This window comes from Pongo abelii, chromosome 7 (assembly GCF_028885655.2).
Source record: "Pongo abelii isolate AG06213 chromosome 7, NHGRI_mPonAbe1-v2.0_pri, whole genome shotgun sequence".
NCBI lineage: Eukaryota > Metazoa > Chordata > Mammalia > Primates > Hominidae > Pongo > Pongo abelii.
Window position 1 is genome coordinate 122,283,751 of NC_071992.2, and position 20,251 is coordinate 122,304,001.

At 41.2% G+C, this 20,251-nt stretch overlaps 1 protein-coding gene across 2 annotated transcripts in view; it reads left to right on the forward strand.

Annotated features, from left to right (window-relative positions):
- The first annotated feature begins 8,727 nt into the window (after window positions 1-8,727).
- OXR1 (oxidation resistance 1) overlaps window positions 8,728-20,251 on the forward strand; it is a 490,658-nt gene continuing 479,134 nt past the window's right edge. For both annotated transcript variants that reach the window (NM_001372293.1, NM_001372294.1), the window contains 1 exon segment: window positions 8,728-8,917. The gene's annotated coding sequence lies outside the window, so the exon portion shown is untranslated.

Genomic DNA, 20,251 nt, shown 5'->3' on the forward strand with positions numbered 1-20,251 from the left:
TAAGCATGTTTGAGCTCAGCTTTTCCTTTTGTGGGGCTTGTTGTAGCTGCTGTGGGTGATAGTGGTGTGGTTCCCAGTCCAATGGAGTTATATTCCCAGGGGATTATGGCTGCCTCTGTTGAGTCATAAAGGTCACCAGGGAAGTGGAGGAAGGCTGGCAGTCATAGGCCTCACCCCATTCCCATGGAGCCGGTAGTCCTAAAGGCCAGTCTCACTACCGCCGTGCCCCCTGCCGCAACAGCACCAAGTGTATTTCCAGGCAGCCAGTGACCAAGGCTTAGCACTTGCCCCAGACAATGAGCCTCCCCATTGAGAATGCAAGCAGAGTCATAGTTTTTCAGCATCTCAGGGAACCTGCAGCAGTGATCCAGTTCCTTCAAAGGGTCTGTGGATTCTCTCAGCTTTCCTGGTATGTTCCTGCAGTAGTTCTTGGAGCAAAAGTTCACAATGTGAGAATCCATATGCTGCTCTGTCCATTTGAGCAGGAGCTGCAAGCTAGTCCTGCCCCCTCTTTGCCATTTTAATCCAGGTCTGGAATTTAGATGAAGAGTCATGATTCTCTGTTTTGATGGTTTAAGTCAGGTGTATGTTCACCAAAACTAAAGCTATCTCAGTTATATAGATTAAGCAGGACCTGAGAGTAACACTCAGGTTTTTCCATCCTAAGGACCCTATGATATTTTATAGGTGAGTCACACCTTTATGCTAACCATTAGAGGCCTATCAAATAAATAAAATAGATTGATAATGATATAATGATAATCTATAATGATATAATGACAATCACATCCACCTTGATTCTGGTGATTAAATTGCTCCCTTGGCCTCCTTCACCCTAATAGTCTTTCATTTACATCAAATCTTAGAAACCACTTAAATATCAGTATCTCCCACCTTTATTCTTGGCAAAAGAGGGAAGTCAATGCAGCACTTGGTGTTTTGGTGAAAGCAGGGTCTTCTGGGCCTTCCCAGAGACCAACAGGGAGTTGTTGAGCCAATAGTCCTGGGTAATGCCACTCCAACATCCCCATCTCCATACCTTCTCAGATCCCTGTTATATCACAGCTAGGAATTTTTAACATCTTCATTTATCACAGTTCACTGCATATTTTACATTTACATTAATACCAGGATTAAGTTAACCAAGTGAACAACTTGTTAGAACCTTTTCCAACTGCTAGAACATTAAAGACAGACTCTCTGATGAGTGACCCCACATTAATAAATTATGCTCCTCTTTCTTCCTTGGTTTAGCAAACTCGAATCCATTCACATACACATATTCTCATGCTTCATGCAAATACAATTTAAAAACAGATAAATATTGCTATTCTGTAAGCATGCAGAATTTCCTTTGAGTTGACTTCGTAATTTCCCCCTGCTCCCCAAACTCCTCGGGCAGCTGAAATTTTACTCATGCTATAGGCTTAGAGGCCAAGAAAATTGGTAGAAGTGAATGAATGGAAAATACACACAATCTTTCAAGGCAACTACCTCAGATGAGGTAGCTATAGGTAAAGCAACCAGAAAAAAGTGTTTCTGCAGGCATGTAAAGGTCAGCGGAGTTTTGGGATAGTGTGCTAGCCAAAAACTTCTAACTGGTAGAACCTAAATTATACCTGGGGATCCAGCTACAAGGATGTTTGAGAAAGGTGGGCTTTTAGCCATTCAGCTTATGCCTACAATAAAACCTCTAGAAAGAGGTCTGAACATATGATGAGCTAGCCATCTGGACTGTATCTGTCAGGTTGGGTAAAGCACTGAAGTTAGTGCCTGGCACACAGCAAGTGCTTAATAAATGTCAGTACTTATTTTATTAAAAGTATCAGCTTAAGTATCACTTCCTTAGGCCATTTCAGTCCTTCTGGACTAGATTAAATTCCCTGGCTATATGCTCCCAAAACTTCTACAGTTTTAAAATTCTTACCTCACTGTAATTACACTCTGAAACCTCTTTCTTTTAAGCTGAAACACAAGTTTCATGAAAGCAGGAAACAAGTGTATCTATCTTTTTAAAAATATATATCACTAGGGTATATGGCTAATAACAGGTGTACAATAAATGATAATGAATTAAAAAGTGGAATTGGTAGAGGCTCTGACTCATTGTCTTCAGTTGTTTTCCTAATAGTATGTTATTGTGTATTAAAGGAATGAAACACAAATGCCATGTTACCTGGTTTCATTAGTATCTTATTAAACTAATGAGGTGCAGGGCTAAGAAAAGTTATTTTAAAAATATATCTAGCTTCTTTCTAGCTACTTGAACTGAAATGTCAACTTAAAATTTCTAAAATGGAGTGTTATAACTTATCTTGTATATTACATGTCAAATAGCCTACATCTTGGTCCTCGACTATCCTAATTTCACAGAATTCTATCTAATTTGGTGTCTCTAGATGTGTATAGTGTCTTGATGACTTTATTAGATTGATAAATTCTTAGGTCAATTTTCCATGGTTTCAATTCTACTTTTGTTCTTGCAGTTTTGTCTACATAATCAGCATTTGTTTTATATGACAGTGTGGTCAATATCAAGGAAAGCCTGAAAAGAATGACAGTTAAACTAAGAACCTGTGGTGGAATCCTGGGCCTTATAATTTACTATCATTAAAAAAATTACCATATTTTGTCACATCTGCAACATTGTTGACAAATCACCAAGAAAGAAAAGATACATCCCAATTTTATGAAGGTTAACATGTGGATTATTTTATCTTAGATTGATGAAATACAGTACTTAGTTCTTTGACCTTCAGCTTTTTCATCTATGTTACTTACCAGCTGCAGTCCTGCCTGCTTCACAACTATATTCTTCCATCCCTCTTGTCCACTCTAATTCCCTGGGAATGGCTGGAATACCAAGTCTGGACCCCAGGGGACATTTTTCTGCTGGATGTGCTTGCCTGCTATTCAGTTAATCTGTCTCGGATGGGCACCTAACCCAAGCTTCTTGGATCATGTTTTTCCCCAGGGATTTCTTTTCCTCTGTATTTTTAAAATATACATTTTTAAATTTTAGAATAGTTTTATGTTTTTAGAAAAGTTGTAATAATAATACAGAGAGTTCCTGTAATCCTTCACCCAATTTGCCCCATGGTTAACATCTTACCTTTGTCAAAACATTAACATTGGTTTATTACTATTAACATTAACATTGTTACATTACTATTAATTGAACTCCATATTTCACCAATTGTTTTCATTAATGTCCTCTTTCTGTTCCAGGATACAATTCAAGATACCACAATGGATTTAGCTGTTGTGTCTTTTTGGTCTCTTTTGTTGTATAATAGTTGCTTAGTTTTTGGTTTTTATGACTTTGACAGTTTTAAGGAGTACTGGTCAGGTATTTTGTAGAATGTCTCTCAATTTGGGTTTATCTGATATTTTCTCATGATTCAACTGGAGTTTCAGGTTTTTGGAAAGAAATCCACAGAGATGAGGTGCCTTTGTCATTACATCATATTAGATGGTAAATGATAGTCACATGACATCACTGGTGATGTTAAGCCTTCATCACTTGGTTAAGATAGTTTTGGCCAGCATTTTCCACTGTAAAGTTGCTATTCTTCCTTTTCTATATTCTTTGGAAGCAAGCCACCGAGTTCTTTGGAAACTTCTAAACCAAAGCCAATTGAATAGATCCTGTCCTTATTTAATGAAGGGATCCAAGGACTATACAGGCTGTGAAAAAAGCCTGTCTGCAAGGTGGGAAAATATACCTGCTGATGAGATATGGACAGAAGTGTGATGGCATTTCCACCTCCTGAGGCTCAGAGAAGCTCCCTGTCTTCTGGAGGTTATATTTCACTCTACTATTGTGCCAGAAAATTTCCCTTTTCACCTACACCAGTTTAGGTTGAATTTCTATATGTCCAACCAAAAATAGGCTAAAATGCTATATACCTCATTGGATTGCTATGAGAATTAAATAAGTAGTATGCAAAGGAGTGCCTACCACAGAAAGAGACACATAGAAGTACCAATAAATGTTGAATATTATTATTAATATTAGTTGATGCAGAGTAGTATTTTGAATCCATTATATTAAAAACATTGTTGAAATAAACTAATGGTCATAGATTTCTTAGTTATATTTGAGAATTTGAGATCACACATTAAACATACTTGTTATTGTAGCATTGGACTCAAAGAGAAGTGAGAGGAGTTGTAGCTTTATCAGGATCTTGCTGCTTCTGCAAGAACTAAGCCATGTTTGTGTTAGATTCAGAGGCAAGAAAAGAGCAGCCTGGTATTTGAAGTACATAATTATCCACATTCTTCTTTCCTGAGGAAAGGGCCATCAGAGCTAAGTCTTTTAGTCAAGAAGCATCTTTGATTCACAAATACTGCGTGATCCTTAATGTCCCATGACTATTATCTAGAATTGGTTCAGCCTGAAAGTGCAGAGAGAGGGGAGAAATGTGCATTTATATCTTTAGTACATATCATTAATGAATCTGTTGTGACATTTATCTATAGTCATGAAATGAAAAAATAATTTGGGCATAAGTGACTTTGAACTACTCCTATTTAGTTCTCCAAATTTAATTTTTTTCACAATGGGAAAATAGCTATCAAGAAGACAAACTTTTAATAGCTCTTTAATGACGCTGTCTTGGTATTTCCTTTTCCCTTAAAAAATTCATTTACAAATTGCTTCACATTTCTACCTTGGTTCTGATTTTCTAAAAGCAAATTTGGTATAAAAGAAGTGCGGTAGAAAGACAGGCTAGTGTTCAAGTATCTAAAATGGTTTGCCCTGTGCAATGGAAGGAGAATATGCTCAGTGGTCAGTGCCAATACCTGGAAGTATACCAGATGCTTGGCAGTGTAGCATAGATCTCAGTGAAGGAATTCAAAGTAAGACAAAGTAAAGGAGAAAAGAAGGGACTATACAGAGGTATCCCTACACAAAATGGTGAAAGAAGTAGTGTTTATTGCATGTCAGCCTACCTCCAGCATCAGCTCTCTCCATGTTTACTTGACTCCCTGAAAGCAGATGAATTAGTGCCCACCTCATGCATTCCCCGTTTCAGACTTTAATATTCACTTCCTCTCCTATAATCCCTCAGTGCATCAGCAAGCACCTATTTGAGCACTGACGAAGATAAAATACACACAAATATAAATTTGCCATTGTCCCAATCCTCCAGAAACTTGCCGTTTAGTCGGGGAGGAGAAGCAAGTATGTAGATAACTAAAACAAAAGGCAGAGTGGTGTACAGAGGGACAAAGAACTACAGAGATGAGAACTAGGTGAAGAAAAGAGGAATAATCTGAGGTGTAGGTTAAGATGTGGTCTGTGGGAGGCTGAGACAGGAGAATTATTGGAATCCTGGAGGCAGAGGTTGAAGTGAGCTGAGATAGTGCCACTGCACTTCAGCCTGGGCAACAGAGTGAGAATCCGTTTCAGAGAAAAAAAAAAAAAAAAAAAGATATGTGCTGTGGTGTGACAGAGCTAAGGGTGGAGTTCCTGGAAGACAATGTACAAAGTCATGAGAAGAAGTTCAAGGAAAAGATCCTGGATTTGATAAGTTTAATGTAACTATAGAATGCACTTTAAATGAGATGACTCATGGATTGCATTGATTTATTCCTAGAATAACAAATATTAAAGGAGGTAACAAACAAATTGCATAAGATAAGTAAAGAGAAAAAAGACAGCCAATTATTCAAATAATTCTAGCATAAGAAATAATACAAAACTATAAGGACAGCAGCATTTCCCCCTATCTGTTCATGTTTTGAGGCACAATGGGAAAACCCCCACTTTTTGTTATCAAATGGTTTACATAATGATCAAGTACATTAGATCAAAACAAAAAAAATGAGCTTTAATAATATGGAAAACATCCTTTTCCTGCAGAGACAGATTGGGGACTGAAAGTATCAGTTGGCTGGGTGGCTCATTAGCTGTCTTTAATGAGTGGCACCACCTTGGAAATAACCAGGGCCCTGAAATAAAGATGAAAAGGCAACAAAGAGGGGACTCTCTGTTACCCTTAGGCAGGCAAATCAAAGCAACTGAGCCTAAAAAGAGATGGGAAAATTTCACTTCAAAGCATTATTATTATCTTGTTCATTTCTGAATAACTGAAACCAACGGACCTCCCAACACACTTGCTGTTCTTTTTTTGTCCATGGGGAAACAGGCCAGTCTATGAGTTTACTGGATATCCATTATTTCTGTCTTGTAAACATCCCCTATTCCTTCTTTTGCTAACCAAATACGTTTTTCCCTTTTGAGAATCTTTCATCCCCAAGAGGATGCAGGTGGTTGATTGTGTGAGCCAGGACAGCCAATAAGAGTACACCTTCAAAGATTGATCTGCTCAACAGAACAAGAGACTTGATTTCTTTGTAAGGTTACAAAATTCGTCGACTGTGTAGGGCTGGCACCACGGACATAATGTGAGGGGAATGAAACCAACAGAGGAAGCAATGCCGAAAGCAAGTTAGAGAAAGAGAAAATCATATTCTTCCTAATGTTGTTAAGCCCAGGACAAGCCCTGCTATTTCTAGTACTTCTGAGTTACACGGGTCAATGCATTTTCTCTGCCTAAGTTAGAATTGCGTCCCTGTCACTTGTTACTTCGAGTCCTCAATGCAGTACGTTTTTGAGCTACACTTTTCCATAGGACACCAAAGAGCCTTTGAAATCAAGATCTTCCCTGTTTCATGATTATGGGTAGTGTGCATGCCGTAGCATGAAGATGTTCAGAGTGCCATAGCACCTTAAGAATAATTACTGAAAGAGGAAGAATGAAAGCAACCAGGATGAAAATAAAGTTTATTTTTCACCTTCTTTCACCACTGATAGAAAGGAATGATTTGTGTTGATAGTCTAAGGAAATTCACATTTTGATCTCCCAGTGAATCACCTATGGAAAATTAGAAACATGATATTGTCATTATAAAGTGGCCCTGGTCCTGCAGATGACATTTGCAGCTTCAGTAAAAAAGTAAAAGATCAAACCTTAATTGATTACTTATTTTGGGGTGCACATGGCACTAAATTGCAAGTGGGGATGGAAGGGCGCAGATACCTTAGGAGGGAGGACATCTTGACCCAAATAGACAAATTCCACTACAGTTCTATGAAAAAATCACATGTACATTAATTAGTATGGTTAGCAAAGTCTAACTAATTTATAATACTGCGAAAACAAAGTAGCTTTATCACAGAGTCTGAACTGAGATAATTATAAAATACATACCTAGTCTATACATTGCTTGTAGAAGATTCTCAGTAAATTCTTTCTGATAGAATAAAAATGAAACGCTATCAGTTTCAACGTATTTAAGCTGCGAATGCTTGTAAAGAAATTAGGTGAAAATAATGGAGAACAAAACCCGCAATCGGCTTATCAATCGGCTTATCAATTGGCTTATTGTTGACACGCCACACCACTCAGAATAGTATCTAATTTTCTTGATCCCTTATCTCAGGTAAAGCTATTGACTCGGGGAAATAGGTTATGCGGAAACCATCAAAGTTTCTAGTCTGGGCAATCCTAGGTTCAACACTCTAAATAATTCCAGGCAAGCGATGAGCGCCTGTCGCTAAATTTCAACATCCCTGTCTGTCAAATGGGAATAATAATGATTCTCTCATTGGGTGGCTGTGAGAGGTGAGTGAAACAAGACGGAAATTTGACCCAGGAAATATCTGTACCTCTCACTTTAAAGAACAGAATTAAAAAATAATAATAAATGATCAGAAATTAAGGTAGAATACAGTGAACACTAAGAGGGGGAAATAGCTAATTTGCAGGTGAGGTGGCTGAAAGGCTCCTACGCTTGAAGTGTTTGCTGGATGCACAGGAGATCTGGGATACATCCCGAACTCGGCAACAGGACCAGCTCCTTTCCTCAAGGTTACAGAACAGCCAGGTTGCAGTTCAGGTCTGGGAATCTACCCATACAGAGTTTGCGCCCTTTTCGTTTTGTAATTTAAAACCGGGTTGGAGGGGGAAGGAGTGAAGGCAGCATGCGGAGACAGTAAATTACAGTTCAGGTGACAGGAACAAGAAAATCTCCAAGGTCAGGGTGGGGTGTCAACGAATTATGCAAAACACTGCGGAACGAGGAGTCACAAACGCCTTGCAAAGAATTCTGAATTTTAGAAGCTCTTTGCAGAACCCCCTTTAGCCCGCTCCAAGCTGCCTTGGGTCCCTCTCTAGGCTGTCAGACTTCGCCTTCCTTTCCTCCTTGTTTTTCCCAGCAACCAAAGCATCTGAAAAACATTTTTTTCCTCCGTAAATCTGAACAAATTTCCTTGCTGCGCAGAAGCTTTTTTATCGCTTTAACAAAACTTTCCTCTACTTCTCTAGGGAGAGCCTAGTATTAGAGCTGCCCGACAGGCGGGACCCCGAAATCGGGGCAGCTCTGGCTTAGTCCAGGCTATTCGAGTGGGCTCCTGAACTAGAGGCGCCGTCTCCACCGGGATGGGGATCCTAGCGCAGGCAGATGCCTGGCAGGACTCCGCGAGCTCTGGTCCCCACCGCGGTAGCCAGCGCAGAAGCCCGAACCCGAGCCAGAGGGGCCGCGCGCGGGGAGGGGTGCGCGCTAAGCCAGCGTGGCTTCCGCAGGAGCTATTTTTAGCGGTGCGTGGCTCCCCCCGCCCCCGGCGTGGTAGCCTCCGGCTCACGGCGCCCCTCGGTCCCCCCTGCCGCTGCCGGCTCTTGGTAGCTTCCACGCGGGCAGGTCCGGAAACTGAGCATGTCTGCAAGCGCTCGGCGGCGCCGGCGGCAGCGGGGGCAGAGCTGGGCTGCGTCAGGCTGAGCCCATTCACCTCGCGGCCGCAGGAGCTCAGCGCCCGCGCCGCGCCGCCCAGCCCCGCCGAGAGGGGCGCACTCGCCGCCGCGGGGCCCGCCGCCGCTCACCGCAGCCCCCTCCTGGCGACCCGCAAGTAAGTTTGTGAGGCTGCTGGGCGTTGGGGTGAGGGCTTGGCGCCCGGGGGAGTCCAGGAGGCATAGCGGGAGGCGCGGCTGGCGCCCGGGAGAGCCGGCTGGCCTCTGCCCCCTGTGCCTGACGCCTCTCCGAGCCTCTTAGCCAATTTGAAAGCGGGTGGCCATTGGGATGCTCCAGCGGGGACGACGGGCAGAGCAGGAGGGCAGAACTAGCTCCAGCGGGGGCCCAGAGGGCGGACTTGGAAAGAAGGAAAGACCGCGCAGCGAGGGAGGAGACCGGGCGGGGAGGCTGGGTTTGGGGCGCGGGAGCCCGGCCAGGGACAGCCGCAGAAGGAAAGTGGAGGTGTCGCTGGGGGATAGAGTGGGAGCAGCGTGAGAGCACAGTGTTGGGGGCGCAGAGTGGAGGGCAAGCGTGTCTGGAACAGAGCGGCAGGAGGATGGGTGGAAAGTGGAGCGCGTGGAAAGCGGATTTGGACGAGAGCAAAGGACGCCGGTGGAAGGGACAGTGGGCTCCGAAGGGGCGAGTGGACTCGGATAATTTGGGGAATCAGTACAAGGTTAGGGGGCACATCATGATGGAGTCAGCCTGGAATCTGTCTCCGGCTAGAGTACGCGAGGCCACATGTTGGGAACTGGCTGGGGAAAGGATGGATGTAGAAAGTGGCCTGGAGGGCCGACTGGAAAATCGCTGAGGGATTTGGGTGAAGAGGAGGGGAGCTGTGCAGTATCGGGCGGAGGAACTGGGCTGCTGGTAGGGCCTGAAAGGTTCAGGAGAGGGTTGGAGGCTTCCCCGTGCCGCCCCTTGAATAGTGATTTAGTACTGTTCTCTGAGGTTCACTTTCACCCCGGGCTCCTCCTCCGTCTACTACCTGGCTTGGACGCACCTCGGCTCGCTGTAGGCGAGCTTGTAGGAGATTTAAATAGACATCAGGCAGTGAGGAAGGTAGTCGTTTACGGGGGGAGCTGCTTGGGCTTCCCTTAAGTGATTCCCGGCACGCTCAGGGTGCAGTGTAGGGTCTGAATATGTGTATTGCGGGGGTAGGGTGGGGTAGGGGGAGTGGTATCAGTTCTAGGCCACAGGAATTCGTGGTCTGGCCCCAGAGGTGCGGTGTTTTTGGCCGGGAAGTCAGGCAGAAGTCTGCAGCGTGCAACTCGCGGCGGGGCTTGTGTGTGCGCGCGCGTGTGCATGTTTCCGGCCCGGGGTCGCGTGTGTGGCTGCAGCCTGTCTCCATGACAAGAAGATCCAGGGATCTACGGGCGGCACGGGGAAGGGATTAAGGGGAACATGCTTCCCTACGTCTTTTCTGCCTCCTTTTCCCAAGGTAGCATTCTTTGCTTATCCAATGATGCCTCTTTCTAACCTCTCCCTCTCCGCTTACATCCCAAATCTGATGCGAGTCTTCTCTGATTCGGCACTCTAAGGAGGACTCAGCCGCCGGCTGCGACCACCGTGGACTCCCTCTATGGAAGGGAATCCTGGGAGTCCTGGCCGTCAGAGGGGTTCCCAAATCCAAAGGGTCCATCTCCAAGGCGTCTCTCCAGGGGTCTGCGGTTCACTCTGCTGCCCCTTGCAGGGGATGCTGTGATTGTTGCCCGCGGACTGGGAAGCACAATGGCTCCAAAAGGCCAGCGGGGCCGAGAAGCAGGGACGGAGACCAGCATTTAAGGGATCTCTGGTGGGGGCCTCTCTGGAGTTCTCCACATGTAAATATAGCGAAAAAAGAAAACACTAGGTTACTAGAATAAACACGTCCTAAAATTTCTATGTAAAAACGCCCTTTTGAACAGCAAAGATTTCACCCACCAAAACAAGGAAGCAAGAAGCTTCCACAGTGTGCAGGATCCGAAACAGGACTGGCCCGGCGTTGGGTGAGAGTGGGGGAGGGGTTGTCGGTTTCTCCATCCAGCTTGCCATGTCCTATCGTCGGTTTCACATTTTCAGAGAGACTTTACCAGATGCAGGAAATGAGGATGAAGGCAACTCTGGAAGGATGCAAAGAAGGGAGGGCAAGCACTGTATCTACTGTCTGCTATCTAAGAGGGCTGGTCTCATAACTAAAATGTCCAGTTCCTGAGATCTTGTGTGCAACCGTCAGAAATAGTTCAGGACATCAAATTGCACAGAGAAGATTCAGATGAAGGGAAACAAGAACTCTGTGGAAAACTGTTGGGGACAGTGGCACGGGTTGTTTTGCAAGGTGATGTCTGTCCCGTGGAGGGACACAAGAGCGAGAACAGCATGGTTCTAATGTCCAGGGCATGTCTTCTTATTCCATGTGACAGTGTCTGGCTGAGTTGCTAGTACGTTTTTGAAATATACCCTTTGAAATATGTTGATTATTCTGGGCATCTGTAAGGTGGGAAATTTGAATAAAAAGACTTCTGTCATTATTGGCTTTTATGGCTATGATTTTTTTCAGTCATTATTATAAATCATGTGAAGGTAAAATAAATGATCATTTCAGCCATTAATTATGTTCTGCACAGAATGCTGTTCAAATAAAACATCATCTGATATGTTTGCCTGCATTGTTTTGTTTGGGGGCCACGGAAGAGGGAAAGTCTGCCAGATTGATTAGGGTGTCATATAAAAGCAGAGATTAGGTCCGGGTAGATCTTATGAGTGTGTGCAGGAAAAGGCTTCATTATAGAATGCTAAATTTAATGTGAGATGAGAGAATCTTTTACTCCCCACCTCCTGCATTTGAAATACAAAGGATTGTACCCTTGGGCTGGTTCCTAGTCCTTAAGTGGAAGCCTAACTGGACACTTTTTCTCTGGAGGATTGTTCCCTAAATCCTGGTAAGCTTTAGAAAATAGTCAATGGAATCTTTGTTGCCCTAAGATAAAGTCATTACAAAGAAAAACAAAAAGAAGAAGAAGAAGAAGAAAGTAAAGGTGGTGAAATGGCTTGAGGCAGAATGAGAAATAGAGATGTCAGTCAAACTGGAAGAAGAGAAATCACTTTCTCTCACTTTAGGGATAGATCTTATTGATAGGCTTAGAGTAGTGATTCTCCACTGGGGGCAGTTTTGCCCCCTAGGGGATATTGACAATGTCTGGAGACATTTTTGGTTGTCACAACTTTGGGGGAGAGGTGCTGCTGGTGTCTTGTGGGCCAGGCCAGGGATGCTGCGAACATTCTACAATAAACTGGACAGCCTTCTGCAATTATCCAGCCCAAATGTCAGTAATGCTTAATTTGAGAAACCTGGCTTTCAGCAAGATGTGCTTAACATTAAAAGCACCCCTTTTAGGATACTTTCAAATATTCCTATTGGAAGTCCATCTTGAAAATCAAGAGTAGTTAATAAGAGACTTTCTTTGCAAAATGGTCCATGTTCAAAAACACTCGTTTTAAGGAAATTAAAGAGGCTTCCTTTTGGCAGAACTGTTTTTCATCCTTTAAAAAACAAAAACTCCTAAGACATATTGAGAATTTCTAAAAGGTGAATTATATGCATATGTGCATGTGAGCTAAGTAAACATTGTTTGATAAAACCAAATCAAAACTATTCTGCTGTACCAATTTCACTGAACTTGTTTGGTAATTGCTTTTTAAAAGCGATAATCTTAATTTTTAATTAAAATGAATTTAATTAAAATTACAACTTGTAAGTTCTTTATCAAGTGAGGGATTGAACAATCAGAGAAAAATGTTAGACAAATATTTATTTGAAACCCCCCAAAATATTCCAAAATGAAATCTTAGTATTTATAGGTATCTACATAGAAAGGTAAGAATGTCGTATAATTTTCTCGTATTGTATTTAATTTCCATTTGAAATCGACAGCATGGAGCGTATTGAGAAGCATCAAGCCTTTTGATTCCGTAGCACAATATGTTGCCTAGAAAGGAGGAACAATACCTTACACTTATAAATGTAATAAGATACTGTTCTAATATCCCCTGCATGCAGGAGCTCAGAGCACTTAATAGGTAAAAGCCTTGTCATTAGCACAATGAGGCCTAGTGAAACTAAAATTTGGTCATTGTTTCTACCCCCTCTTCTGTTTCACCATTCCACCCATTTTTGTTATTAGTTTGTTTCAGAATTCATTCCGAAGGTATCATCATTAGGGTTGCTTACTTCCTTTCTTGTTCTAATAACCATTCCAATCACCCTTACCTATTACTGTCCCTCAGGGATTTGTGTTGCAGCAGACTTGATACTCCTGCTAAGACTCTGGGGCAACCAGCAACGCCACCCACCCCACCCCCACTGCCCTGCCCTTTCTCCTGTGCATACAAACACAAACAGCTCTTTTCTGCTTCTAGGTGGAATGGGGATTTGTGCCTGTCTTGGAAAAAGGCAGTGGGGAGAGCCTTTGTTTTTCACAAAGGCAACCTCAGTTTCTCTGCTTCTATATTTACTGAATTGGTTTGTTCAATTGCATATTCTTGCTATTAGAGAGGCTTCCTCTTTCCCAAGGGAATAGTGAAAGAACTGAGGAAAAGATGACTTCAGTGTAAGCAACACTGGTATTGATAGAATGCACCTGTCATTGGACTACGTGAAAACCCCATAAATATGATTTGAACCAATGATAATCATATTTGTAAATTCAATAAGCATTTGTAAACTCAGCAGTAGCAGGTTCTGTTCTAGACACTAGGACTCTTGCACTTGCAATACCCAGATATATCTCTAAAAGTATCTGTACAAAGAAACATAAGATGGGCATTCATTTTCATTGAATTTGGAACGATTATAGAGATATTTCCTGATTCTTAAAAAGACTTCAGAACACAATTGGTGAGATGCAGAAGGCAGAAGAAATCATTAAGGAGAAAACAGTTACATGGATTTCTGTACAGCCTAGACAAGGAGGAAATGAGAAATTTGAGGTGAAAGGGGTCAGTTCTTGTCTCCCTTTTCCTTTCCTTAGCAAATGATTATTGATTTTGTTTGACATCTGAGTAAGGAGAGGTGGTTTCCTTCCCTGCAGATACTTGTTGAATGGATGTGTGCCCTTTTGCACTTCTGATAGCCACAGTGGTAGAAGACAATGGGCTGGCTGGCACTGGTAGTTAGAGGAAGCAGAATTTCAAATCAGTTCTCTTCTAATGGTGTTTGCAGCAAAGGCTCTAACCACGCACTTTCAAAGACTGAACATTCTGTGTCACTGTTTTGGGGAGATTAATATAAAGACTACAGAACGAGCATTTTTGTTATTTTGGGTACTAGGGAATACCCATGCTTTAAAGTATACTTATTTGGAGAAACCATATTTATTTGGGGGAAAAGGAAATATTGATAAGATGGCAGCTCCATTTACCTAAAAACAAACTTGCTGCTTACTCTGGCATGTCAATTATTGTCCCAGCTGGAAGGAGGGTCATGTGAGAGTTTTATCAAACACCTTATGTTGTTCTTGCTGAATTCAGGAGCAACAACACACACACACACACACACACACACACACACACACACACACACACAGAGCAAGATTTTGAAATTTATGCTGTAGCAAAGGCAAAGAGAATATCTTGTTTTAAAATTTCATTTTATCTTATAATTGTTAAAGATAAGTAATAGCAATGCAGGAAAAAGGCAACCTTATTTGTGGAAGGTTTTACTTTTGTTTACAAATGCTTATTCATCTTAAGAAACAAATAGCCTGGAACATTTCCCCAGGCTTTCAGTCTTCTTTATAAATAGTGTATCTCTTCTATCTCTGGAATATTCATTCTGTGATGTTGTTTGGAATCTGAATCCTGGGCTCAGATGGCTGATGTGGTTCCTTCTGATTTTGTGATTCAGAATTGTCTCTATCCTCCTAAAGAAGGTAAAAGAGACATGCTGTTTGTCACTGGGGGCACAGTAATAGGTGCAGGCTGTAGTCTGTTTTACAGAATTACGTGCATGTTGCTTGACCTTGGTCTGGGACCCCACTGACCAAAACACTGAACTCAGCCTTCTAGATTATGAAGCCTGATTTTTGCAATTTTGATTTGAACAACAGTGTTTTGACCAAGTTTGACAATCAACTGATGTATTTGGAAAAGACTGACTGATGAGCCAGAATACTAACCACCCATTTACAAGGAAAGAGGCACAGACATTTAGGGAGGATCAAGAGCTTTGCAGTCAAATCTGGCACTAGCCTGCTTAGTAGTTTGTGACTTTAGATGAGCTTAACTTTATGGAACTTTTATTTCTTCATTTTTAAAATGAAGATAATTATGAAGTGATTTGCCTGAGGTCAGTAGTCACTCAGCATCATTTCAGCTTAGTTTACAGTTTTCAAAATCTCCATCCAAACCTCCTTAAGAGCATGCTTATTTTCTTGGTTAAATCCATGTTTCTTCTGTTTATTTAAAAATGCTCAAGAACCTGTATTTAGCTCAAGAGCTTCTCCTTTCAGTTGTTAGATTCTGTTAGAGGCAAAAAAAGGTAACTGATGGTTCTCTAATTATGTTCAATTCAGTATTCACCTAAATTGTCAAAAAGATTAAACGCCTTTTTATTTTTTCCTAATTGGGATGAACATAAGTAGAGCTTTAGGTAAAGATATCTAAAACCAAACAATACCATATGCATAATGTCTTTCAACTAGGATGTATTTTTTGATGATCAGAAAATTGAAGATTGGCCCTTGTTGATAACTCTGTTATTAAGTTAATGGATGTTTTTATACCAGTTTAATGTTGTTGCCATTATGGTTTATTGAAGCGTTTCAGATTCAATAAAAATCTGAAAACCTGTTGTATGTTGTTCATTGTAAAATAAATAATGTATGTATTCTTATTTGTAATTTATGGTGACTGATATGCATATGATCAATTGGAATAATTAAAGACTTAAAGTTGGAAACCAAAACAGATGGAAACTTTGAAAGAACATTCTCTTTAGCACCGCACAAGTTTGTATTCAAATCTCTATTCCTCGGTTACTAGCTACAAAAAATTGGGCAAGTTACTTTCTACCTTACTACTTTTTGAGAATCATATCCACCAGATTATAGGTTATGATTCCTGTGACGATTCGGTGACATAAACAAGTAAAGATGCTAGCATGATGTCTGGCACCCTCTTTGTCCTTGTACTCTGCTAATTCCACCACACTTCAGCTGTGCCCTTGCAAGTGATCATTTATGCTTTAATTAGTTCCAACTGTTTTACTCTCAAGAATCATAAAGCCTGATCTCAAGTTTCTTGAGCGAAAAAAAGAGAGACATGATTCACGACTGTGTGAGTGAGTGGAGCCAGGAGCTCTATGTGACTCTAGGCAGGACTTAATTCAGGGCTCACACCATGTGACCAGTTGCACTGCAGTTTCCATTGCAATTTCTTCGCTCCTCTTCCTAAGTCTTGGCTATGTCCTTAACAGGCTTACTCTTCAGGGTTCTAAGATGGCTGCCAGAAGCTTTGAGAGCTTCATGTTCCCAGGTTCAAACCTAGTGAAGAGGACAGTCTCTTCCTGTACCTTTTACAGAGGAAAGAGGAAACTGCTCTTCTTAGAAATTCCAGCAAATATCCCTGGTCAGGTCAAGAGCCCTCCACCAGTCATAGTGGCCGGAAAGGTGGAATATACTGGTTGAGGAAGTGTGTTTTCCCATAGAAAATGGAGGGATTGCTGTTTGTATGCTGATTGTATGCTAGCACAATAAGAAGCCACCACAGCATTTATGTTACTGTTTCGCCCCAAAGAAAAATGTTAGAGTCATGGGTTTATTTCATCTGGGTCATGGTTAAAGTCTAGAGGATTCTTTCTGTACAATTACTGAATATGTGTTTCCAATGATTGAATTTTCAAGATTAATGACACCAGTGCACATTAGCTCTCTTCCTTCAATCTACATCATTAGACTGGCTGGGTACACACTAGAATTTATGTTTTGCTACAAACAACTGTTTGTTCAAGGAACAAATTAATATATTTTCTTACATTAGATACTAGGTAGTAGAATCACTGTTTTCTGGATGTTAATCTAACCTCCAGTGATTGATTCCTTTGTTCCTGGGTTACCTTACTAACCTCTGGTCCTTCATCGACATACCAAATTACACTTTACAGGAAGGCTACTAAGATTTATGCAACAAACAAGTCTTAGTCTTTACAAACATGGGCAACTAAAAAAAATTCCAGAAAGGTTAACTCGTTAAATGTTTGTATATTAAAAAAAAAATTCTACATCATCCATTAGGGCTGTTGAATGCAGTCTCTTAAATGCAGTCATTTTCTAAGATAAAATGTGATCTTACTTTTTTGATTAATATATTAATGGACTAAGGTTGTTTTCTTTCATTTATTTTTCACCCTTTGCATAGATCACAGTGACTGGATGTCATACATCACATATTAAGCAGAAGAATGTTAACAGCCCTGATAAATGGCTTTGAGTGAAAAATATTTTCTTCTGTTTTCATTCATCCAAATGGTTTAGTCACATAAATAAATGTAAGTGCCTTATTTTAAAATGTCTTAAAATGGGAAAATAAAATCACATATCTTTGCATTTTTAAAGTTAGTAGCTTTCAGGCTACTATAAAATGTAGTCTGCTTGTGGTAAGTATGTCAGTGTAGCAATTGGTTTTTCCATATGTAGTTTCCAACATGGGAGGTGGGGGAGATACTTTAGCACAATGCAGTTCAAAAATTAAAAACCACAGAAATGAACTAGACTTTCATTTTCTGTTACATCTATTTAGGTTTTTAAATTCTTAAGAAGACCAAAGAAGTTGAAAGGTGTTCTTTCACATGACTAAAGTATCATTGAAGTGAGATTTTTACCTCTTTGCCAGCATGTTTTTAAATTTCAAATCAGCAGTTACGTTTGTGGGTGTATAACAGAGAAAGCATAAAGTCATGTGAATGTTTCAGATACAGTTTTTAATTATCTGAAATATGAAATGAACAACTAAGAAGAAAAAATTACCATTCTGACATGGTAATTTTAAGACATACCTAGAGAGAGATAATTTTAACATTAGCCTTTAAGGCATAGCTGTTGATCATATATTAAGAGTTTTGTGTTTGAATATCATGCACACATTATGTTTGTCCCTAAATATTATGGGTAAAGTTTTCTTTGGTATTGCAGTTTTAAAATTATTTTTGCTGTCTAATGGGACTGAAAATAAAAGGTTGTTCGTAGCTTAGTTAGAAACTATGCACTTTTAAAAAGTTTTCCATCAACTGCCTCTTCTGACTGAGGCACAGAGATTTGCAAAAACAGTAATAGATACATTATAGATAACTGTACATAGAAAACCTCTGAGCTAATCATTTAGATTATTTTGTGGAAGGGAATGGAGTAAGGCTGAAATTTCACTGGAACTTACTAATAGTAGTAAGTCCAAATAAGGTAAATCTTAAAACAAAACAGAACAAAACTCAGTTATGATGTTGTAACTTATCAGAGTTCCTTCACTGACTTAAATAGAAGTGTATTCTATTCAGATTAAGCAGAAAGGAATCCATTGGTTGGTTATGGAGGAGTTCATGGACTTGAAGGAAATTCTGAAGAGCAGGACCTTGGACAGGGTAATATCCCAGTGCCGGAATGGATCAGCTCTAGTTATTTTCCATCATTGTGTCACTGTCCTCAAGACTCAGCATTTAGAAAGGACACAGAGAGAGAGAGAGAGAGACACAGTTTGGGGGAAGAATAGGCCATTTTGACCAATAGTCCTAAAGCATAATCTATGATCTGTTACTACTGGAAGAGGGGAATAAATGGTAATGTGCCTGATTAGACTGATGTCCATTCAGGATGCAGAAACTTGCTTTAGTGATCTTGAATTACTAGAAAGAGAAAAGGAAAACCAAAACCCTTGAGTGTATTATCTCAACAATGTCTGTATGGTAAACAGAAATACTGTTTTCATTTCCTAAGGCTACGTAACAAACTACCACAAACTGGGTAGCTTAAAACAACAGAAATGTATTCTCTCACAGTTCTAGAGGCTAGAAGTCTAAAGTTAAGGTGTTGACACGGCCATTCGGGCTTTGGAGGCTATATGGGGAGAATCTGCTTCATGCCTTTCTCTTAGCTTCTAGTTTTGCTGGCAGTCTCCGGCATTTGTTGGTTTATAGACTCATCACGCCACCAATCTCCATCTTCATCATCTCATGGCTTTCTCTTCTGTGTCTCTGACTCAAATTCATAGAGACAGAAAGTAGAATGGTGGTTGCAAGGGGATGGGCGATGGGGGCATAGGGAGTCAGTGTTTAATGGGTACAGAGTTTCAGCTTTGAAAGGTGAAGACTACTGGAGATGGATGGTGGTGATGGTTGTACAACGGTGTGAAGGTACTGGATGTCACTGAAGTATACACTTAAAAATGGTTCACATGGTAAATGTAATGTCATGTGTATTTTACCACAATTAAAAAAAATTAAACATATAAAAAGTGAAGAAGAAGAAGTTAGTGAAAATTTCTAATTCTTAAAAATCAAGTGAGGGCCAGTAGGATAGTTGAGAGTAACTGGGAGCCTCAGACACAAGGGAAATCTGTGCTCATCCACGAGTTCTTTCCCAGGGACCTTTACTTAGTACTTATCAGAAATTTTGGGGACAGAGAAGTTGACCAGAGAAAGCCCCCTTTGGTTCCACAGGTGTGCAGGTACTGAGACCCTGCCCTTAGGAACAGGCACAAAATCCCACATACCACCCAGATTTTTCTCTCATGTGAAAAGCCTTACACAACTAGGGGAAGGGCAGAAACTATAGGGCCCAGGGTTCTGCGCTTATCCAAAGCAGAGGTTTGCAAGCCATATAGAGCATAGTTTGGTGCCACATGAAGAGGGAGGGGCAGAAAAGTTGGGGAAAAGCCAGCCCAAGGCCCAGGTCCATGGGGCCTAAGACTAATGTTGGACTCAGAGAACTCAAAAGTTTACAGCAGCTGCGTTCATAATTGCTCCAAATTGGAAATAACCCAGATGTTTATCAATTGAGGAATGGATAAACAAATTATAGTCATGGATTCCACAGAATAGAATTTTACTTGGCAACAGAAAGGAATAGAGGGAATTTTATAGACCTCACCACTGTACCAGTGATCACTGAGGATAACCACTGGGGCAGGAGCCATGAAAGTTTCATGAAAACGTTCGGAAAATGTAAATGTTTGGAAGTAGATTAAGACAGTTATATGCCGGTCGAGGTGGCTCACGCCTGTAATCCCAGGACTTTGGGAGGCCGAAGTGGGTGGAACACGAGTCAGGAATTCGAGACCAGCCTGGCCAAGATGGTGAAACCCCGTCTTTACTAAAAATACAAAAATTAGCCGGGTGCACTGGCGCACGCCTGTAGTCCCAGCTACATGGGAGGCTGAGAGAAGAGAATCGCTTGAACCTAGGAGGTGGAGGTTGCAGTGAGCAGAG